This window comes from Ovis aries, chromosome 18 (assembly GCF_016772045.2).
Source record: "Ovis aries strain OAR_USU_Benz2616 breed Rambouillet chromosome 18, ARS-UI_Ramb_v3.0, whole genome shotgun sequence".
Lineage (NCBI taxonomy): Eukaryota > Metazoa > Chordata > Mammalia > Artiodactyla > Bovidae > Ovis > Ovis aries.
In genome coordinates this window covers 23984076-24001468 of record NC_056071.1, presented here as the reverse complement: position 1 = coordinate 24001468, position 17393 = coordinate 23984076, and the positions used below count along the sequence as shown (strand labels likewise).

Here is a 17393-nt window from a genome sequence, read left to right as displayed (position 1 = left end):
TCAACATTTTGTTGACTGTTCTGTCTTTACACTTCCACAGGAGACCTAGAATCATTAAGTCAAGTGAAAAAGAAGATTCTACTTGGAATTTGATGATGACTGGGTTGAATTTAAAGTAAAGAGAATTCGACAAGGTTACAATGTTTGCTTCTCTTCATCCCAGAGTGAGCACTGCTCTTAAGAGATTCCACTCTTCTGTGGCACCCCAGTAGACAGTAGCAGTTTTTAACAAAGTGAAAAGTGTGTGTGTGTGTGTGTGTGCATGCGCACGTGCACCCACGCACTCCGCTGCTCAGTTGTGTCCAACTCTTTTGTTGGACATGCACTGTAGCCCGTCAGGCTCTCTGTCCATGGGATTTTTCAGGCAAGAATACTGGAGTGGGTTGCCATGTCCTCCTTCAGGGGATCTCCCCTACCCAGGGATGGAACCCTGAATTAATGTTTCCTGCATTAGCAGGCAGATTCTTTACCACTGCACCACCTGGGAAGCCCAAGCAAAAGATATTCTTGTGCATTTATCAACACTAACCAGTTAGAAATGTCAGTGGGGAAAAAAATCCCATTCTTACTACTAGCAAAACCATAAAAAGTTAAGAATATAAATTTACCAAGTAGAAGATATTGCCTGGTAAATTTATACTCCTAGCTTTTTACGGTTTTGTTAGTAGTAAAAATGGGATCCCCCCCCCCACCCGCCTTGCCCACTGGCATTTCTAACTGGTTAGTAAATGCAGGAGAAGACTTCATTTGGTATCTTTGTAATCGGCCAGTTCCTTGGACGAGGCTTCTATTTCATTCAATCTTCAGTTCAGATTTTTCAGTTAGACAATCATTTCTACTGCATATAATCACTGTTTTTCTCCTACCTCCCAATATTTGAAAAGCTCCCCCTCCCATTTCTGGCTTGTTTACAAATGCACAACTTCAGCGTTTTAACCCTCTTTTCCTTTTCTTGTCTAATTGCATTCACCAGACTTTCCAGCTGGCCTCCTGGTCTTGCTCCCAACTTTGATGCAAACGCTGGTCTTACTAAAAAGCATAATGCAGGAAGCAGGATGCCCTGAGAGAGGTGTTCGCTTTCCCATTAAGGAAAAATCTGAAGGGAGAGCTTGTGAAGAGCGTATCAGAAAAGCCTAGGCTGCTGTGTGCGCCGGCAAGGGGCTCCCGGGCCCCCTCCGCGCGGCCCACGCTCTGCTCTGCCCCGGGGGCCGAAGTTTCTCCCTGCGTTTCCGCTTGAACAGCATCCAGCTGCCTCGCCTTTAAAATGCCAGGACAGCCGCCGCTCCGCTCAGAGCCCCCACTCGGCGGCTGGCCGGGTCTCGCCCGCGCCGCCGGGGCGCTGACTCAGCCGCAGCCCGCCCAGCCCTGCCTGGGCAGCGCCCCCCGCGCCCCGCGCCCCGCGCCACCGGCCAGCACGCGCCGCAGCGAGCGCACCGGGCTGCCTCTCCAGGTAAGCACTGCGGGCGCATCCTGGGTCCCTGCGGGGCCGGGGCGCAGCGCGGTCGGGGGACCGCGGCGTCGCGCGGGGCGCGGGGGGAAGAGGGGTGGTCCCCGGCCGCGGAGCCAGCCGGCCGGCCGCGCGCAGAGGATCTGCTGGAGGAGATCCGCCACCTCGGGGAGACCCGCACGGCCACCCGGGGCCGGGACCCCTTCCGGCGGCACGGCGCCCTGGGTGCGCCCGGATGGGCAGGGGAGGCCGGACCGGCGCCGGCAGGTAGCAGCAGCTCGGGGCGGCCGGGGTGGGAGCCGCGCCGGCTCTGCGTTGCAGCAGCCCGTGCTCGGCTGCGGGGCTCGGGTCTCTAAAGCCTGGGAGAGCGCTGGGCTGTGTTCCGAGCACCGTCACTCCCTCGAGCTGTACCCTCTCCCTTGGGGTCCTCGGCGCCTCTCCAAGGAGGGGTTTAGGGAGTCTGAGTTGAAACTGAATCAAAGTTGGAAATTTGTTCTCCTTAAGTTCATTGCTTAAAATTCAGCCCCTTCCTGTGGCTGACAGTAACCTGGAACAGATCCTTCTCAGTGTAGCTGATGAAGGTCACATTAGATGTAACTTTCCGGGGAAAGTTCTGTTGGCGACAGCCTGTCTAAAATGCCAAGGCTCGCTCTGATTTTGTCCTCATCTGCAGCCTCATACAGCGTTTCAGATATCTTTTTTCCCACGTCGCTGTAAAAGTGGAGAATGTGTCTGGGTGATCTGAAGGGGTGGGAGGCAGAACGCATTAAGGAACTGAATTTTATAATCGTCTCTTGGCCCATAAGGAAGGTTCTAGAAAGGAAAACCTGTCAGGAAAGACCACGGTGATCCACCTTCTCACTAGATGCTCAGTAAGGTCATCGTGTGGCTTTGGATCCAGAAATGAAGTCCCAGGCAGGGTCTCCAGTCTGTTTTCATGTTAGTCCACTTCTGCACCAACTTACAGCGTCTTCTTCATCACCATGGGGGTTTACCTGAGCCTCCCCAGAATCCAGTCAGAAAATCAGTGTCTAGGATGCAATCTTACTCCTTTCCATAAAGTGTGGATCCAGTTAATTAGGGGTTCGATGCCTTGAGTCTCCTGTCCTTTCCCTCTGTCTCCTTAATCCACCACTTGAAATGAACTGTAATGACCTGATCTGTGGTCTCTGCAAAGCTGCACAGTGGATTTAGGACATCAGAAAGTCCAACATCCAAGGCCTTTGATGTGATTTACAAACTGGATTTGGATTACAGCTACATTTACAGGGACTGCTCAACCTAAGACATGTAATAGCTCTGAGGACACATGAGAAGAAGGAAAATTGTCAAGTGCAAACTTACCCTGGAAATCTATTCTGGAAGCTATGACTTCACACTTATCCGAAAGAGATATTGTGAGTAAGCTGTCAGTTGATGCTGTATAATCTTTAATATATTCTTATTCCAAGTGATTAATTTCCCAGTCACTTTTTTTTAGTTGTTTTTAATATTTCTGAACGCCATTCAAGTAACTAATGCCTGAAGTATCATGTATCTCTGTACCCAAATATGTTTGGGAATTTACTGCAAATTTCCAGCCATTAGATCGTTAAGATATACATTTTAGATAGACAAGGTTATGGTAAAAGAAAGGGTTTTAAAAGCAGTACAAACCTGAGTTAGCCTGAAAAGAAATGTTCTATTAACTGCTTGAAAGTTGTGATTTAGAGGACTGTCTGTCACTCTGGTGTATTTTCCTACAGGGTTAATGAAAAAGGCAGCCATTCCAAATATAATGCCCTGCTTGTTATTCTTTCTCCAACAAATATTTACACTACCAGGCCACACCATCGCAGCACAGACTCAAAAGCTGCAGTCTAAGGTGGTTTGTGTAGTGTCATTTAGATTCGACAGTATTTCTACGATGTAAGTAGAAAATGAAATGGTATCAAGGAAAAATGTCCCTAAATTATCCTGTCCGGCCACAATACAGAGAACAGTGTTTATAAAATTGGCAAGGTTCCAAGACTCTGAGGCTAATGCTATAATAAGTCCTGATGTGGAGAAAGACCGGAAAGGTTCTGAATTTTGGCATTAGAGGCTCTGGAATTGGTCCATGTCAGTGAATTTTTTAGATAACTGAAGTTCATATTAAAACATCAAACGTGGCAACATTTTCAACTATTTGACTTCTTTTGGAAGGAAATATTCCTCAAGTGTGTTCTGTGCTTCTTATGATCAAAAAGCTTGATCGTTCTTGATGACTGGGGAGCTGTCCTGTGAAAATCAATTATCTTGTGTCCGTGCGGGAGAAGGAGCCCGGAGGTCTGTGTCTGATAGATCAGCATTTAGTCCCTGCTCGATGACCTTAATTTCATCGAGATGCCTTTTTGAGCTTCTGGTCTCACGTTCATAAAATCCCAGGAGAAGCCATACCTGAAAGTCAATTCCATTTGCTGGGCACTTACTGTATGCTAAGCATTTTCTACCTGCTGTCATTTAATTCCCAGAGTAATGATTATCATTCCCATTTTCCTGATGAGGAAACTTAAGATCAGAGAAGCAACTTGAATTACTCAAGGTTAATTCAGGGTAGGAGAGCTGTTCTTCCAAACAGAGATCATTTGATTTTGAAACCTATATTCTTCTCACCTATCGTATGAAGTTGCTAAAAGGAAATCACTCCTGATGTAGAGTCAGCACTCACACACACACACACACACTCTCTCTCTCTCTCTCTCTCTCTCTCTATATATATATATATATATATATATATATATATAGTTGCACTTAACTCCGATGACTAGTTCCACATTGTGACGGTGTAGTTAAATGAGGTCATTCACGTTTGAGCCTGGGAAGTGGTCCCTCTGTAACTGGACTCTGCTACAGTCAATTATTACTCCAGGGAATCGTGACTCCTTCTGAGACTCTTTCCCAGTTTCAGACTTAGGAAGCTATTGCCTTCTTTGCTGGGTTGTTGTGGAGATCATATTTGGTGATATATATGAAAGAGCTTAATGCATAGTGTGTGCTCAGTCACTCATTCGTGTCCGACTCTCGACTCTGGCGAGCCCATGGACTGTAGCCCGCCAGGCTCCTCTGTCCATGGGATTTCCCAGGCAAGAATACTGGAGTGCATTGCCATTTCCTCCTCCAGGGGATCTTCTCAACCCAGGGATCAAACCTGGGTCTCTCACATCTCCTGCATCGGCAGGCAGATTCTTAACTACTGCACCAGCTGGGAAGCTATGCATCTGCTGCATTGCAGGGAGGTTCTTTTACCACTGAGCCATCAGGGAAGCTCCTCTAACACATAGTAGGTGTTCACAAGGGAAGTCCTTGTGGACCTCCCCTTCCAGAGTCTGGTTCTAGCTTCACCAGGGACTTCAGTGCTCCATGGATTTCCTCTGTGTGTTCTCTTTCAAAAAGGTTTTTTTTTTTTTTTTCTCTCTCATTTTTTGGCCTCACTGTACAGCATGTGGGATCTAAGTTCCCCAACCAGGAATGGAACCCACATCCCCTGCAGTGGAAGCATAGAGTCCTAACCACTTGACCACCAGGGAAGTCTCTCCTCTGTGTGTTCTTGAACACATGCCCCTATGCTGGCCATTCCTGAAGGTGGTCCCTCCAGGAATGAGGATGCCTCAAGTCCTCCAGATGGAGCCCCCTTGGAAAACTTTATTTCAAGGGGAACATAGAGGGACAGTATTCTAGCTGGGAAGAGGTTAGGGTGGGATCCCTGATCCCAGCATCCCCAGCCTGCCCCAGCCATCTAAGAGGCCCCTCTTGTAGCATAGCAGGGGCTCCCTGCCAAACAAGCGTCCTTCGTGTGCATGCAGCCTGCCCTCTCTAGTCATGTCCTGCCTGCCTGTTGATCTAGGGACAGAAGAGGGAATGTGCCCCTATGTCTCAGTAAACAACTGGCCTCAAGGCACACATTTCATGTTCAGTATGTATTCTTGCCTGGGACATCCCCTGGACAGAGGAGCCTGGTGGGCTACAGTCCCTGGAGTTGCAAAGAGTTGGACACAACTGAGCAACTAAACCATCGCCACCATTAATTTATACTCCGTTCTGGGAATTTTTAAATATTTTTAAATTCTTTTGGTATTTTTATGCCTTAAGTATTTTTTATTAAAGCTTTCTTTAAAATATTTATTTTGGGGTGTGTTGGGTCTTAGTTGGCTCAGTAGTGTGGCTTGCAGGCGTCACTGGCCCCTGGCATGTGAGATCCTAGTTCCCTGACCTGGGATTTAACCCATGTCCCCTACATTGAAAGGTGAAATCATAACCACTGGACCACCAGGGAAGTACCTAGTTTAAAGTGTTTTTAAGTACTTTATCCTACTACATAATGCAACTTTGTGTTACTATAAAGCAAGACAGCCCACCACCAACACCACTCTAGGAAGAGGTAACCTGCTCTGGGCCACAGTCTAGCAACCTCTGTGGAGTGCATCCCCCAGGGAGGGAAGCCAGGCTCCAGAAGGGTTTGGACCCTTCCTCTAAAAGGTCTGACTCCTAATGCCTCAGCTCATAGAACCCCGCAGACTCCAGAACAACATTTCGTCCTCAACCTTGGGACAGCGTGACACAAAGAAACCCTGAGGTTCCCCTGCAGACTGAGCAAGATCCAAGAAGCAGTCACTCCTGCAGTCCACGTCCGTGGCAGACACAGGGGTTGAAATATGATGCTCTTTCCACAAACATGAACATGGACATGAATTTTCATGCTCAGGTGGCCGTAACAGGTTGGCCAGAGGTGACATCTATTTGTCATCCAACAGTTGGCATTGACAGCCAACAGGTGTCCTGGAAGTGCATGGTCTTCATCATCACAGCCAGCTCTCTTTGGCTACACTGACTTCTCCTTGGCTCAGGTTGAGCTCCTTATGTTCTAGAAGCTGCAGATAGATTGGACACATCCGTCATGCCTCCTCTGCTTGCCTGGAACAGACATTGCTGATCAATCATGACATCCTTTCCCACGCAACCAGAATGAGGCCTCAAAATCCTCAACAACTGCCTGGAGTTGGCTCATAAAATGGTATTTCACTGGGCACTGTAGACTAGTAAAAGACCCTAAGGAGCTTTAAGACACAGCAGTAAGATGACGGGGCTTCCCAGGTGGCGCAGTGGTAAAGAACCTGCCTGCCAGTGCAGGAGATGTAAGAGACACAGGGTTCAATCACTGGGTTGGGAAGATCCCCTGGAGGAGGGATGGCTACCCAGTCCAGTATTCTTGCCTGGAGAATCCCGTGAACAGAGGAGCCAGTGGGCTACAGTCCATGGGGTCTCGTGAGCTGGATGTGACTGAGCACACATACACAAAACAAGATGTGTACATATAACAGATGTGTACAAATAACAGATGTGTACAAATAACAGTCCCTTCGCTGTTCCTTAGGCCCCTCCTATAAGCCCTGGGGACAGTGACAAAAATCTATCCCTTCGCAGCTCAACATGTCCCTAGAATTGCTAAGACGGAAGTGCCAGCTCTAGGAGGTAGCCTATCAATCCTACGGATCCGGTGTTGCCGGTGGGCCTTGGGGAGGTCACCTGTGCTCACCTTGGGCTGCCTGCATTGAATCAGTTGTTGCTTGTGCAACCAGGACACCTGTGTTAATTTCCTAGGGTGTCATGATCAAGTACCACAGGCTGGGGGTGGGACTTAAACAAGAACTTATTTTCTCTCAAGGCTGGATGTGAGAAGCCTGGGATACAGGTGTCAATAGGGCTGGATTCTTCTGAGGCTTCTCTCCTTGGCTTGAAGACAGCTGCCTTCTCCCTGGGTCTTCATTTCGTCTTCCCTCTGTGTCTGTGTCCTAATCTCCTCTTCTTATAAGGACCCCTTTTGTGTGTGTGTGTGTGTGTGTGTGCACGCTTAGTTGTGTCCGACTCTTTGCAGCCCCATATGCTGTAGCCCACCAGGCTCCTCTCTCCGTGGGATTTCCCAGGCAAGAATACTGGAGTGGGTTGCCATTTCCCACTTCAAGGGATCTTCCTGACTCAGGGATCAAACCCTCATCTCCTACACTGAGGCAGATTCTTAAGCACTGAGCCACCTGGGAAGCCTTGTAAAGACCCCAGTCATATTGAATTAGGGTCCACTCATATGGCTTCCTTTTACCTTTGTTACCTCTTGAAAGGCCCACATCTCCAAATAGAGTCACATTCTGAAGTTCTGGGAGTTAAGGTCTTGAATCTATGAATTGAGGGGAGCAGGGGGCACAGTTAAGTTCATAACAACATCTGAGGGAATGATGGTTGAGCTTGACCCATTTGTGAGGGTGTGGTCCAGGCTGGCACAGCAGTGAGGCCCCGTACAGAGGACCAGCCTCTGTGCCAAGCCCCAGGAGGGCATGGGTGGACCTGAATCCAGACCTCCATCAAACACAACATTTGCTCAGCTTCCAAGACAGCCCTCCTGGGAATTCCCTGGTGATCCAGTGGTTAAGAATCCACACTTCCAGGGCAGGGGTGTCAGTTTGATCTCTGGTTGGGGAACTAAGATCCTGCATGCCTCACAGCATGGCCAAAAAAATAAAAATATTCTTTCCAAGACAGCCCCCCTGTTGGAAATAGTCTGCTCCTTGTATTGTTTTTAAAGATAGATTTGATATATTTTTAAAAGATTTATTTATTTATATTTAGCTCTTCTGGGTCTTTATTGCTGCGTGGGGGCTTTCTCCAATTGCAGAGATTGGGGGTTACTCTTCGTTGTGGTGCTCGGGCTTCTTATTGGAATGGTTTCTCTGGTTGTGGAGCACAGGCTCTAGGCAGGCGGGCTTAGTTGCTCTAAGGCCTGTGGGATCTTCCTGGACCAGAAATTAAACGTGTGTCTCCTGCATTGGGAGGCTGAGTCTTAACCACTTGACCACCAGGGAAGCCCTCCTCTCTCTTATTAACTTATGCTCAGGAGGGGTGCTCCTGTCCAGTGCACCAGTGGACTGGCCACATGGACATTCTGGACTCAACTCCCTGGAGGAGACCTGGATTCCATCCGTATCAACCACAAGGCAGAATTGTTTGCTGATGATCAAAGCATGTGTCTCCCGTCCCTGGGCCCCAGTTAAAACATTAAAATATTCATCTCAGTGTCTGTAAAAGAATGGAGAAATGTGGGTACCTTTAGCAAGCTCAGCTTCGAAAATCCTGCCTCTCTGTGGTGGCCACATCTCCAAGCGAGCAAGAACATTATCACTAATCGATCTACATGCTCAGTGGATTCTGAGTCTCCTAAAACCTGTCTTCTTGTTCAGCAGTTTCTCTGATTTCTGAGACTGCTCCTTAGAAAGTATTGCAGGTTGCCATTTCCTCCTCCAAGGGAACTTCCAGACCCAGATATCGAACCCGTGTCTCCTGTGACTCCTTCACTACAGGCAGATTTTTTACCACCTGAGCCATGATTTAAACCATGGACCCTCACCAAGCCCCAGCTCATTCTGTCTGGACAGAAGCACAAATGTCCTCTCTCCTTCTAGACCCAGAGAGACACGTTCACTCCCACAATGGACATCACTCAAGGCATCTTATGATTTCCTGCTTTCCACTAAAGTCATGACACAGCCGATTGTCAGCACTGCCTGCAGCCAAAGCTTTGCTGTCCAGGCTGATGTGGCTTCAATCTCCTCTGCCCCAGCCCTGGAAAAATCACAGAAGGACAAACAGTGGAGGCCGTGTCTGGAAAGAAGTCTGTGCTTCTAGGTCTTAAATGACTGTGTCTTTGACTGTTACTTCTTTATCACCAAAGTCCTGTTGCAATCTATTGCTCCCATATCAATCTGTGTGTGTGTGCATGCACACTCAGTCATGTCTGACTTTTTGCAACCCCGTGGACTGTAGCCCACCAGGCTCCTCTGTCCATGGGATTCTCCAGGCAAGAATACTAGAGTGGGTTGCCATGCTCTCCTCCAGGGCTTCCTCCCAACCCAGGGGTTGAACCCGAGTCTCTTGTGTCTCCTGCACTGACAGGTGGGTTCTTTACCACTAGTGCCACCTGGGAAGCCCTCATAATCCTTATTTTTCCTGAATTAGAGATCCCTTAAGATCCTGCATGTCCTCCTCAGAGAGGCAGGTCTGGCTATGCCTTACCTGGGGAGCAGACAGCTACAAGCCCAGCCTCTCGTAGTCAACCCTCCCTTTGTCAGGCTGCCCCTCCCTGTGGTTCGGTTTATTGGGACTAAAAAGAGGAGGGACTTTCCTGGTGGTTCAGTGGTTGGGACTCCACGCTCCCATTGCAGGGGGCTGCAGGTTTAATGGGCTTCCCTGGTGGCTCAGTTGGTAAAGAATCCATCTGTAATGCGGGAGACCTGAGTTCGATCCCTGGGTTGGGAAGATCACCTGGAGTAGGAAATAGGAACGCATTTCAGTATTCTTGCCTGGAGAATCCCCATGTACAGAGGAGCCTGGCGGCTTATAGTCCTTGGGGTCACAAAGAGTTGGATATGACTGAGAGACTTAGCACAGCAGGTTCAATCCCTGGCCAGGGAACTCAGATCCCACATGCTGCGTGGCCAAAAAATAAAAATAAATAAAATAAGAATAATTAAATATTTTTTAAAGAAATACTTAGAAAAAGAATAATAAAAAGATGGCTGTAGGGTCTATTGATTTTGACACATCATTCACCAGTGTGTCCCCTACCGTCCTGAGCTTGGGTCTTTTCACATAAATTCTCAGGCCTCATCTGTTCACTTGACTCTGGCTTGCTGGTCTCAGAGAAGAGAAGGCATTAGTAGGGTATGAGAAGATTGCTTTGTGTTCTGCAGAGAACAAGGACTCTAAACAGAGAAAGGTAATTAATAATTAATGATCTGGACTTATCTTCTCATTTCCCACACCCTTCATGACTGGGATGTGAAATTCAACCAGGTGCTGAGTGGCGGTCCCTGCGTGGATGTGGGGACCCAGCAGATGGACAGTGTGCAGCAATGCACTCCCTCAAAGCGGGGCTCCTCCCGCGACCCAGGTGGTCCGGAGTATCAGGCTCTTCCAGCACCTGTGGCTCTCCACCAGGAGGGAGCCGGTAACACACACTTGTGCAAAGATGCTCTCCTGTGTTCCTGCTCTGTGTAAGCCGGCAGCTCTGAGAGATGGGGCTCACCCACCCCATTCTTGTGAGGAAGCACAGAGACCCACCCAGGCCCCCTCACTGGTCACTAGTCAGCAGAGCCCAATTTGAGACAACCATGTCTACATCCCGTCCTATCTCATCTCATGGGTTCCCAGTTGGGAGGCATTCTTTACCCCAGGGGGGCAGGAGAGAGATGCTTTTGCAAATGGAATTTTGCAGGAAAGGAAGGAAAAGAGGTAATGACACTAAGGAGTCTGGATTCTCTTTTTTATTAATTTTTAAGTCTCAGCTGCAGCATGAGGGCTCTCTGATCTTTCTTGTGGCGTGCAGGATCTTTTTGTGGTTGTCATTGCAGGATATGGGATCTAGTTCCCTGACAAGGAATTGAGCCTGGGTCCCCTGCATTGGGAGTGCAGAGACTTAGCCACTGGACCTCCAGGGAAGTCCTGAGTCTAGATTCTCTTAATATGTCACTGCCTACCTGGGCCTAGAGAATATCCCTGGCCCCTTGTCCAAAGTATTTACTGCAGCTCTTGGGCATTGACCTGTGAAGACTCTGCCATTGCAGGGCCCCACCCAGCCCACTCCTCTTCACTCACCCACCCAGTGGCCACCCATGCCATCTCTTCTAGGCCTTCGGAGACATGGCCCAGAGAACAAGCCAAGGTGGCAGTGAACCAAGGGAGTTCTGTGGGTGGTGAAGTGTCTGCTACCCATCGGGTTGCTGAGACAAATATCAACAGCCTCAGATATGCAGATGATACCACTTTAATGGCAGAAAGCAAAGAGGAACTAAAGAGCCTCTTGATGAGGGTGAGTGAGGAGAGTGAAAAAGCCAGCATAAAGCTCAATGTTTGAAAAAAAACACTAAGATCATGAATTCTCATCCAATCCCATCACTTCATTGAAAATAGAAGGGTAAAAGGTGGAAACAGTGACAGATTTTCTCTTCTTGGCCTCTAAAATCACTGTGAATGGTGACTGCAGCCGTGAAATTAGAAGATGATTGCTTCTTGGCAGGAAAGCTATGACAAACCTAGACAGTGTATTAAAAAGCAAAGACATCGCTTTGCTGGCAAAGGTCCGTATAGCCAAGGATATGGTCTTTCCGGTAGTCATGTACGGATGTGAGAGCTGGACCATAAAGAAGGCTGAGCGCCGAGGAACTGATGTTTTCAAACTGTGGTACAGCAGAAGACTCATGAGAGTCCCTTGGACAGCAAATCAGTCAATCCTAAAGGAAATCATCCTTGAATATTCATTGGAAGGACTGATGCTGAAGCTGAAGCTCCAATACTTTAGCTACCTTATGTGAACAGCTGACTCATTGGAAAATACCCTGATGCTGGGAAAGACTGAGGGCAAAAGGAAAAGTGGGCAACAGAGGATAGGATGGTTGGGTGGCATCACCAATTCAATGTACATGAACTTGGGCAAACTCCAGGAGATGATGAGGGACAGGGATGCCTGGCGTGCTACAGTCCATGGGGTCACAAAGAGTCAGACATGACTTGGCAATTGAACAAAACCCATTGGAGGGCTCCTGCCACATGTGTAACTTCTCCAGTGTGTGTTGGAGAGATCTAACTTTGCATTTACCAAGCTGGGAGCACTTACTGCAGCCCTTGATAACCAGGCCACACGGGAGACCCTGGAGGCTCCTGAAGCCAGGCCTTGCTGACTATGCTGACCCACACCTGTCCAGGGAAATGGGCAAGTGAACTTTACGCAGCCTTCTTCTGGAGTGAAGAGGAGGTGGCTGAAAGGAACTGGAGGATTGGTGGATGGAAGCTGCAGCTCATGTGGTCACAGATTAAATCTTTGCCAAGCCCAAGGCTCTTGACCTCACTGTGTAGCAAAGATTGCATGTTCTGCAGGCTTGTGGACACAGTGGGGGAAGGACAGGGTGGGATGTATGGAGAGAGTAGCATGGAAACATATGCCTTACCATATGTGAAATAGATAGCCAGTGGGCATTTGCTGTATGAGGGACACAAGGAGCCTAACCTGGTGCTCTGTGATGACCTAGAGGGGTGGGATGAGGGTGGATGGGGTTGGGAGTGGGGGGGAGGTTCAAGAGGGAGGGAACATATGTGTATACTTATGGCTGATCCATGTTGATGTATGGCAGAAGCCAACACAATATTGTAAAGCAATTAAAAATAAATAAATGTTTAAAAAAGATTGTACGTTCTAACTCACAGTCTGCTTCTTTAAGCAGCATGTGCCTCTCAAGAGCAAAATCAAATACCTCCAGAGGTTGGGCAGGAGACGTGATGACTGAGGGAGGCTGGGTCCAAGATGATAGGGAGTGGTGAGGCCTGTGGAAAATGAGACTCAGGAGCAGTCTGAAGGAGACACTGCCTGGAGACTTCCCTGGTGGTTACAATCTGCCTTGCAATGCAGGGGATGTGGGTTCAATCCCTGGTCACAAAACTAAGATCCCTTACTCTATGGAGCAACTAAGCGCGAGCATGGCAAAGACCCAGCCTGCAAGGAAGAATCTTGCATGACACAGTGAAGATTCCACATGCCACAATTAAGACTCAAGGCAGCCAAATAAATAATTTTTTTAAAGATGGGGGACACTGGCAACTTAGCTCTGACTACATATTTGCAAGTTAAGAATCTGCCTGTCAGTGCAGGAGCCTCAGGAGACCTGGGTTGGATCCCTGGGTTGAGAAGATTCCCCTGAAGGCAGGCTTGGCTACCCACTCCAGTATTCTTGCCTGGAGGCTGTAGTCCATGGGGTCACAAAGAGTCAGACACAACTGAGCAGCTGAGCATGCATCCACACATCACAAGGCAGAAATACAGGTTTAGGGCAGCAGATCTGACAATCTTCCAAAAACAGAGATTCTGAATCTTGTGTAAAATCTCCCAATGGCCAGTTCTCTAAAATTAAAATGAAAGTAAACTCATAGCCACACTGCAGCCCAAGCATAGCATCCGTGTGTGCTCGTCTCCTGCGTTGGAAGGCACATTCTTTACCAACGAGCCACTTGGGAAGCCCTTGAGCGTAACGTGTTTTTGCCCAGGTCTACCAGAGGATGCTATTGTGACCTTGGACGTAGACACTATCTGGCGCTGTCTCATGGAGTGGAATATGAGGCCTGATTTAGAAAACAGACCATTCAGAGCTGTTTTGGAGAGGAGTAGCCAGACGGACCATAGCTTTGCAGCCCTACGCTGCCCCAGGGTATCGTCCCTGAGACCTTCTATTATTGACAGGTGATTCTTGCCTGGTGGCCCAAGGGAGCCTCTGTAGTTTCAAACTTGCCACCAAATCCCTGAAAACACCCATGCCTAGTCACTCAGTTGTGTCTGATTCTTTGTGACCCCAAGGATTGTAGCCTGCCAGGCTCTTCTGTCCATGGGATTTCCCAGGCAAGAATACTGGAGTTGCCGTGCCCTCCTCCAGGGGATCTACCCGACACAGCGGTCAAACCTGCGTCTCCTGGATTAGCAGACAGATTCTTTACTGTCTGAGCCACCAGGGAAGCCCCCTGAAAACACAGTGAAGGGCATCTGGAGAGAAGGAGCTCCTTTCAGGACCCGTCCATCTCTCCTGCCTCTCAACAGAGCCAGTCACTTGGCGCGACTGTGATGCAGTCATAATGCAGCCCCTGCCTCTCTTTAGGGTGTCCCCAATTCTTCTCAACCTATGTTACACGTAATAGGCTCACAGAGGGATCTGCCTGGATCCGAGGCTTTTCGGAGCCTCGCCTTCCCCATCTATAAAATAGGCACACTAGCTGAATATGTTTATATGTGTATAAAGCAGACTAGAAGAATATTCAGCAAAATGAGGGAAGTTATTACTTCTGAGGATTGAGATTACTAATTTTTCTATAGAGTACAAATTTTCTACAACCATAGAAGTTATCAGAAAAGCATATAGTGGATATTTTTCTATGCCATGTACATATTTCTGTAGTGTAATGTAAAATTGCTATAAAATATCTTTATATGTATGTATGGTTTTTACCCTAAGTTTTAAAGTGCATTTTCCTACTGTGGGCACTGGTCTTATGTCTAGCTTTGTTTTGTAAGCACTGCTACAATAAACTTCTGAAAGAAGTGAAAGTATAAGTTGCTCAGTTGTGTCCAACTCTTTTCAGCCCCATGGATTACAGTCTGTGGAATTCTCCAGGCCAAAATACTGGAGTGGGTAGCCTTTCCCTTCTCCAGGGGATCTTCCCAATCCAGGGATTGAACCCACGTCTCCCGCGTTGCAGGTAGATTCTTTATCAGCTGAGCCACGAAGGAAGCCCAAAAATATTGGAGTGTGTAGCCTATCCCTTCTCCAGCAGATCTTCCCAACCCAGGAATCAAACCGGGGACTCCTGCATTGCAGGCAGATTCTTTACCAGCTGAGCTACCAGGGACAAACATAAATAAATAAATAATAAATGCAATCTGAATATGAGTCCCCACTCTCCCCACCTCCCAAGGGCGTTCTAGAAGTGAAAATGGGATGTGGACGTGAAAGTGTTAGATGTGGATCAAGGCAAAAGACAAACCAATATTGCATTTTGCGGATCTGGTTCTTTTTTAAAAAATATTTATTTATTTGGCTGCACTGGGCCTTAGTTGCGGCATGTGGGATCTAGTTTGCTGACCAGGGATGGAACCCAGGCCCCATGCACGGCAAGCATGGTGTCTTAGCCGCTGGACCACCCGAGAAGTCCCTATTTGGAGAAAAATTTTTAACATACCTTGTAAAACAATTCTGAAGTTGAAGGAGGTAATTAAATATCATTATAATGAATTAATATGAATTACATATAATTACTATTTTATAGGGCTTCCCAGGTGGCGCTAGTGGTAAAGAACCTACCTGCCAATGCAGGAGACATAAGAGACTCAGGTTTCAATCTCTGGGTCGGGAAGATTCCCCGGAGAAAGAAATGGTAACACACTCTGTATTCTTGCCTAGAAAATTCCATGGGCAGAGGAGCCAGTCCATAAGATCACAAAGAGTCAGACTGTCTTATAGGTGAATTTCTTAAAAGTCACTAAAGGTAATAACAGAGTTGTAGCTTATATATCGGAGAAGGCAATGGCACCCCATTCCAGTACTCTTGCCTGGAAAATCCTACGGACAGAGGAGCCTGGTAGGCTGCAGTCCATGGGGTTTTCCAGGCAAGAGTACGGGAGTGGGTTGCCATTGCCTTGAGGTACCATAATTCTCCCTCACTTCCAAGACCTTGACCAGGGGACAGTGTGTGAGCACTAAGTCTTTCTGACATAGCAGCTGGTACTGGCCGAATTCCAGCACTTTCCCCCGTAGGGCTGGTCTCCCAGGGACCTGTTAGGAAGCAGGACCAAAAAGAGCAGAAAGCCAGGTTTCTCTTGCGGACTTGTCTACATCCCAGGATGTCCAGTTGACTTCGGAATCACGATGCTGGCTGCTAGAAAGAAAATAACATCCATCATTAAGGGCTCCTTGAGCATTTACATGCTTGTTTTATTTTCCCTTCAATGTGACATTTGCCACTGATTTTTATATCTTGTACAAAGTGCTGCCAATAAACAGATGTATTTTTAAAGAGCTCCCATCAGTGAATCAGTGAGACAAATTAGTGTCTAAAATCCTTCCCTTAACAGATGTCTGGAAAGTCCTCAGGACTTCCAGAAGGGAGCCTTCAGTGGAGAGACGTCTCACTTTACCAGGTGATCAGGAACTGATTCTGCTGCAGAGAGTGTGGCATGATGTGTTCAGAGCTTCATTGCAGCTTCACGGGTATCAGTATTTCATGCCAGTCCAGTAAGAAATCAACAGAAACCACCTAGATTGCTTGGCCAGGCCATTTCAGGCTGGGAAAGCTCCCACACAAGACAGTGGTGTGGAGTCCACTTTGGGGAAGTGGGGTGTCCAGGCTGCTCAGGGGCCACGAGGCAGGAAAGCACATGGAAAGAGATGGAGAGTGGGAAACAGTGTCCAGCACTGACCGGGCTTTGGAAACAGGCTAACCAGTGTTTGCTTAAGGAAGCAGGGACTTCCTTGGTGGTCCAGTAGTTAAGACTCCACCTTCCAATGCAGAGAGTATGGGTTCAGTCCCTGCTCAGGGAACTAAGGTCACACATGGAGTAGTTCAGTTCCATTGCTCAGTTGTGTCCAACTCATTACGATCCTATCCATGGACTACAGCACACCAGGCTTCCCTGTCCATCACCAGCTCCAGGAGCTTGCTCAACTCATGTTCATTGAGTCGGCAATGCCATCCAACCATCTCATCCTCTGTCATCCCTTTCTCCTCCTGCCTTCAATCTTTCCCAGCATTAGTGTTTTTTCCAATGAGTCAGTACTTCGCATCAGGTGGCCAAAGTACTGAAGTTTCAGCTTCAGCATCAGTGCTTCCAAAGACTATTCAGGACTGATTTCCTTTAGGATGCACTGGCTGGATCTCCTTGCAGTCCGAGGGACTCTCAAGAGTCTTCTCCAACACCACAGTTCAAAAGCATCAATTATTCAGTGCTCAGGGCTTTTTTTTTTTTTTCAGCTTTTTTTTATAGTCCAATTCTCACATCCATACATAACTACTGGAAAAACCATGCTTTGACTAGATCGATCTTTGTTGGCAAAGTAATGTCTCTGCTTTTTAGTATGTTGTCTAGGTTGGTCATAATTTTTCTTCCAAGGAGCAAGCATCTTTTAATTTCATGGCTGCAGTCACATTCTGCATTGATTTTGGAACCCCTCCCCAAAAAGTCAGCCACTGTTTCCATTGTTTCCCCATCTATTTGCCATGAAGTGACGGGATCGGACGCCATGACCTTAGTTTTCTGAACGTTGAGTTTTAAGCCAACTTTTTCACTCTCCTCTTTCGCTTTCATCAAAAGGCTCTTTAGTTCTTCTTTGCTTTCTGCCATAGAGTGGTG

The 17393-nt window shown here is 47.7% G+C and overlaps 1 protein-coding gene across 1 annotated transcript in view; it reads left to right on the top strand.

Annotated features, from left to right (window-relative positions):
* The first annotated feature begins 1290 nt into the window (after window positions 1–1290).
* The window catches only part of CTXND1 (cortexin domain containing 1), a 48441-nt gene continuing 32338 nt past the window's right edge, over window positions 1291–17393 (top strand). Inside the window, exon 1 of the mRNA XM_027957129.3 lies at window positions 1291–1450. The gene's annotated coding sequence lies outside the window, so the exon portion shown is untranslated. The remainder of the gene's footprint in view (window positions 1451–17393) is intronic.